Raw genomic sequence first — 6562 nt, forward strand, 5'->3', positions numbered from 1 at the left:
AGGGAGCACCCCTGGGGTGTACAGACCTTAAGGGGGGTGCCCGATCTAGAAAGGGGGCTAGTGATGGAGATGCCTCCCCAGCCTTTCGCTTCTGAGGCCTGTGCAGCAAGCTCCCACACACTCCCAACCCCACACCATCATTGAACTCCTCCCACCAACTGAAAAACCATGGCCAGACAGGAAGCAGCCTTTAAGTAGCCAATAAAGGCCACTAAAGTACCTAAAATGAGGAATGTGCAAGCCTTAGATCTTGTTCATCCTCTGTAAAATTGCAGATAGGTTGGGGAAGGATAGCAGCAGGAAGGCCACACATTCAAATTTATGGGCCCCCCCACAGCAACACCATCCCCCCTGCACCCCCAGCTGCAAATCAGTCAGCGAGGAACCATAAAACTCTGCCCCATGAAAGCTGTTGGAATGCCATCAAAACCCAATTGGTTCACTATGTACTACAGGTCAGGAAGCCTGCCATTACTAACCAAATTGGACTTGCTTCTAGTCCATATCATTTACGTCGCACAGTTTTGCAAAGCAAAACAATAAGGTGGCCTACTAATACATTTTCAAGGCAACAAGGGATGAACAATAAAATATGACTATCACACATATCTGAGAACAATATCAAAAAAAGGTGCTGCCAAGCTTGGTTTTTAAAAGCCCATAGATTGATAGAGGAAGGAAAAAGCAAGAATCAGTGAATCATAGAATGGCTGCAGCACTGAACAAAGACATTCAGCCTGTTGTGTCCGTGCAGCCCTTTGAAAAGGCACCTCAGCCAGTCTCACTTCCCACTGTTTCCCTGTAGCTCTACAAATCTTTTCTCTTTAGCTCCTTAAGCAACTACTTTCTGAAAGCCAGATTGAATCAGCCTCTACCACACCATCAGGCAGTGTTATCCAGATCCTAACCACAAAGTTTTTCTTCATGTCGCCTTCAGTTCTTTTGTCACTCATTTTATATCGATGTTGCCTGGTTCTCAACCCTTTTGCCAACAGGAACAATTTTTCCCTATCTACTCTGTCTACATCCCTCATGATTTTGCACACCTCTGTCAAACCTCCTCTCAACCTTCTCTTCTCCAAGGAGAACAATTCCAACTTCTCCAACCTATCCATGTAACTAGTCTTTTATCCCGGGAAACATTCTCGTAAACCTTTTCTGTGCCTCTCTAAAATCTTCCCATCCTTCCTCTTGGGTGGTGCTCAGAATTGTATGTAATACTGCAAGTGAGGCTGAACCAGGGTTTTATAAAGGTTCACCATGACTTCTTTGCTTTCATACTCTATGCCTCTGTTTATAAAGCCCAGGATTCCACCGCTTTCTCAACCGACCCTGCAACTTTCAACAATTTGTGCGCATATACCCCCGAGTCCCTCTGCTCCTACACCTCCTTTAGAATTGTACCCTTTATTTTATGTTTTGCCTGCCAACATGAATCACTTCACACTTCCCTGAATTAAATTTCATCTGCCATGTGTCCATTCAATCCACCAGCCTGCCTATAGCCTCTTTAAATCTATCACTGTCCTCCTCAGGGTTCACAATGCTTCCAAGTTTTGTGTGATCTGCAAATTTTGAAATTGTGCCCTGCACATGTAAGTCTATGTGATTAATATAAATGAAGGAAAGCAGTGATCCTCATCCTGAGTGAGGTCAGCATCTTCCAAAAGTATTAATTAGTATTCTACTAAAGATAATGTGGGCTGTATGTAATATTCTAAACATAATTTGTTCAAGAATAATAAGAGGTAATATATCTCTTGCCCTAGAATTAAGTACCCTTGGTAAATATTGACTATGCTTGAAATTCCTCATTGCATTGATCAGTTACTTTCAGTAAATATTTGCCTTCTTAAGGACATAAAGAGAGCAAATGACAGCTACTTATTTCCTGTTTCACTGTCACACCAACCTGCTACTAATCTCACCCTTCTCCTAGACCACTATCTCAGGCTGAACAAGACTGTTTCCAATATCAGCATGCTATTTTATACCAAGCTAAGTTTCCAAACTCATATTCTCTCTATTTCAAAGACAGCCTGCTTGCACCTCCCAAGCAAACCCTGTTTCCATCCATGCCAAACTGGAGTCAATGGGAATCAGGGGGGAAACTCTCTGCTGGTTGAAGTCATACCTAACACAAAGGAAGATGGTTGGTTGTTGGAGGTCAATCATCTCAGTCCCAGGATATCACTGCAGGAGTTCCTCAAGGTAGTGTCCTAGGCCCTTCAACTGCTTCATCGGTGACCTTCCTTCCATCATAAGGTCAGAAGTGGGGATGTTCGTTGATGATTACACAATGTTCGGTACCATTCACGATTCCTCAGATACTGAAGCAGTCCATGTCCAAATACAGCAAGACCTGGACAATATCCAGGCTTGGGCTGACAAGTGGCAAATTACATTTGCGCCATACAAGTACCAGGCAATGAACATCTCCAACAAGAGAGAATCTAACCATTACTCCTTGACATCTAAAGGTATTACCACCACTGAATCTCTCATCTCAACATCCTGGGGGTTACCATTGACCAGAAACTGAACTGGGCTAGCCATATAAATACTGTGGCTACAAGAGCAGATAAGAGGCTAGGAATTCTGCAGCGAGTAACTCACCTCCTGACTCCCCAAAGTCTGTCCACCATCTACAAGGCACAAGTCAGGAATGTGATGGAATGCTGTCCATTTGCCTGGATGAGTGCAGCTCCAACAACACTCAAGAAGCTTGACACCATCCAAAACAAAGCAGCCCACTTGATTGGTACCCCATCCACAAACATTCACTCCCTCCACCACTGACACACAGTGGCAGCAGTGTGCACCATCTACAAGATGCACTGCAGGAACTCACCAAGCCTCCTTACACATCACCTTCCAAACCCACGACCACTACCATCTAGAAGGACAAGGGCAGCAGAAACATAGAAACGCCACCTCCTGGAGGTTCCCCTCCAATCCACTCATATATCGCCGTTCCTTCGATGTTGCTGGGTCAAAATCCTGGAACTCCCTTACAGCACTGTGGGTGTACCTACACCACAGGGACTGCAGCAGTTCAAGAAGGCAGCTCACCAAAGGCAATTAAGGATGGGCAATAAATGCTGGCCTAGTCAGCAATGCTCACATTCTGTAAATGAATTTTTTAAATGCCTTTGTTACCAACAGGCTTGACTACTCGAATGCCTTCCTGGCCAGTCTTCTATTCTCCACTCTTTCTCCTCAATATGCTCTAGTTCATCCAAAACTCTGCTGCCCATATCCTATGCACCAAGTCCCAGTCACCCATTGCCCCTGCACTCAGTAACATACATTCATTCACAGCCTCCTTACGTTTTATGTAAAATTCTCATGCCTTGAACTCACCTGGACTAACCTTAGCAAACTCACCGGAGAAAGCTATTTGAACAAGGAGCACCCCTTGGAGGCCTGGAAACAAACCCAACTGGGTTTAATTTTCGGGCTTCCCACATGGCAATTCCCCTGCCCGGTTTTGGGTGAATATTAGCTGAGGTGGGATGAGACTCTTAATGGCCACAATTGGCAGAGGGGCAGGAAGGCCGCCCACAAGCATCACTGCCCCGGACTTAACGGAGAAAGGCGGGAAGGAAAGGTGGTATCCCTACCCTCCACACCCACACCAAATTAAATGCCCACCCTGCCACCAAACTCACTTTGAGGGAGGGCATTAAATTTCAGCCTGTAGTCTCATTAACAGTTCTGCAATCTGATTGGTTTAGGACGCAGTTGTTCGGCTTGTTCATGCAGGTCCCAGATTCACTATTGCTTTCTTAACTATTGGGAAACAAAAACCTATTTGGCACTGAAAATTAACTTTAAGAAGTGTGGAGTTTCACTCTACAGATTTTAATTATTGTTGAAAATTTAAAAAATAAAAAAAATTCTTTTACTCTCCTTTCTGTCTCTTTTATCCTTCTCTTTTAATCTTACCCAATCTTTGGCCAGGATTTTCCGGCCTCACCGTGCTGGAGGATGCAGCGGGCCAGCCAAAAGCCCATTAACTTTCAGCAGGACCAGAAGATCCCAGTGGTGTGCAGGGCTGGAAAATCCTGGCTTTTATTTCATTTTCTAGACATGATTTGACATTAAATGAAATACTCTATCTTTCTGGTTCAGACTTTGCAGACAGTATTTAACGTAGGCAATGGGGATCTCGCCCGCCAGCTGAAGAGCTGGCGAGAGCCTCACATTATCTACTTTCAGCAAGACCTGCCGCATGCCCAATCAGGCACATAATGGGCCTTCCCCAGGATCAAAGGCCAGGGTGGCAGCAATTCTGCCTCAAGCACCTGCCAGCTGATCCGAAACCGGTTTAGGTGACGTACAGTTGTTTGGCTTGTTCATGCAGGTCCCAGATTCACTATAGATTGGAGCTGCATCAAAATGGCTTTCTAATTACAGTACATAAAAGCCTGTTAAAAGTCTATGGGCAGGTACAATTGTAACAAATGGTACCAAATACAGCCCAATATATTAATGCAAGTTGTTGTTGTAGCTGTAAATGATCAGTAGTCACAGTTAACTCTTGAACACAAGAAACAGGAGCAGGAGCAGACAACTTGGCCCAACCAGCCTGCTCCACTATTCAATACAATCAGGGCTGATCTTGGTCTTCTGCTCCATTTGCTGGCCCACACCCCATATCCCTTAATTCCTTGAGTGACCAAAAATCAGTCTATCCCAGCCTTAAATGCATTCAACGATGGAGCGTCCACAACACTCTGGGGTAGAGAATTCCAAAGATTCACAACCCTTTGGCCCATTATCCTGAGACTATATCCCCGTGTTTTAGATTCCCTGACCAGCAGATACAATCTCTGTGTCCACCTTATCAAGCCTCCTCAGATCAATGAGATCACCTCTCATTTTTCTAAACTCCAGAGAACATAAGCCCAATTTACTCAGCCTCTCTTCATGGGACAATCTCCTCATCCCAGGGACCAGTTTAGTGAACCTTCGCTGTACTGCCTCCAATGCACGCATATCATTTCTTAAATGTGGATACCAAAGCTGCACACACTATCCCAGATGCAGTCTCACCAAAACCCTGTACAACTGTAGCAAGACTTCTTTATCTTTGTACTCCAGTCCCCTTGCAATAAAGGCCCACATGCCATTTGCCTTCCTAATTGTTTGTTGCACCTGCATGCAAACTCTCTGTGTTCCTTGTACCAGCACACTCAAGTCTCTTTGAACATCAAAACTAACATGTTTCACACCTTTTAAAAAATATTGTTTTTTTATTCTTACGACCAAAGTGAATAACGTGACTTTTCCCTATGTTATACTCTATCTGCCATCTTGTTGTCCATTCACCTAACCTATCTATATCTCTTTGCAGCCTCTCTGTGACCTGCACACAGCTTACCTTTCCACCTAGCTTGGTATCATCAACAAATTTAGATATATTACACCCTGTTCCTTTATCTCAGTCATTAATATTGATTGTAAATAGCTGAGGCCCCAACATTGATCCTGGTGGCATTCCACTATTCACTGCCTGCTAACTAGAAAAAAACCCTGTTTATGCCCGCTCTCTGTTTTCAATCTGTTAACCAATCCTCTATCCATGCTAATATATTACCCCCAACTTGATGAGCCCTTATCTTGCCTGTTAACCATTTGTGGGGCACGTTATCAAATGCCTTTTGGTACATCTACTGGTTCCCCTTTATCTACCCTATCAGCTACATCCTCAAAAACTCTAATGCAAACATACAAAATAGGAGCAGAAGTAGGCCATTCGGCCCCTTGCGCCTGCTCCACCATTCAATAAGATCATAGCTGATTTGTTTGTGTTTCGAGTTCCACATTCCCATCTACTCCCAATAACTTTTGATTCCCTTGCCTAACAAAAATTTATCTACCTTAAAAATATTGAATGGCCCCGACCCCACTGCCTTCTGAGACAGAGTTCCAAAGTCACACAACCATCTGAAAGAATTTTTTTTCCCACATCTCTGTTTTAAAAGGGCGACCCCTAATTTTAAAGCAGTGCCACCTAGTCTGGACTCACCCACAAGAGGAAACATCCTTTCCACTTCCTTGTCAATACTATTTAAGACCTTATATACTTCAATCAAGTTACCCCTCACTCGTCTAAACTCCAGTGGAAATATGCCCAGTCTGTCCAACCTTTCCTCATAAGTCAACCTGCTCATTCCAGCTATCAATCTAGTAAACCTCCTCTGCACTGCCTCTAACACATTTTCATCCTTCCTTAAATAAGGAGACTAAAACTGCACACAGTATTCAAGATGTGGTCTCACCAATGCCCTTTATAACTGAAGCATAACATCCTTACTTTTATGGTCAATTCCTTTTGTAATAAAGGATAGTATTCCATTAGCCTTCTTAATTACTTGCTATAGCAGCTTACTAACTTTTTGTGGTTCATAAACTAGAATACCTAGATCTCTCTGCAGCTCAGAATTCTACAGTTGTTCTCCATTTAAGCAATATTCTGCTTTTTTATTATTGCTGCCAAAGTGAACAACTTCACATTTTGCCAGAGTATGCTCAATCTGCCAGATGTTTTGCCAAC

This window comes from Cetorhinus maximus, chromosome 11 (assembly GCF_964194155.1).
Source record: "Cetorhinus maximus chromosome 11, sCetMax3.hap1.1, whole genome shotgun sequence".
NCBI classification, from domain to species: Eukaryota; Metazoa; Chordata; class Chondrichthyes; order Lamniformes; family Cetorhinidae; genus Cetorhinus; species Cetorhinus maximus.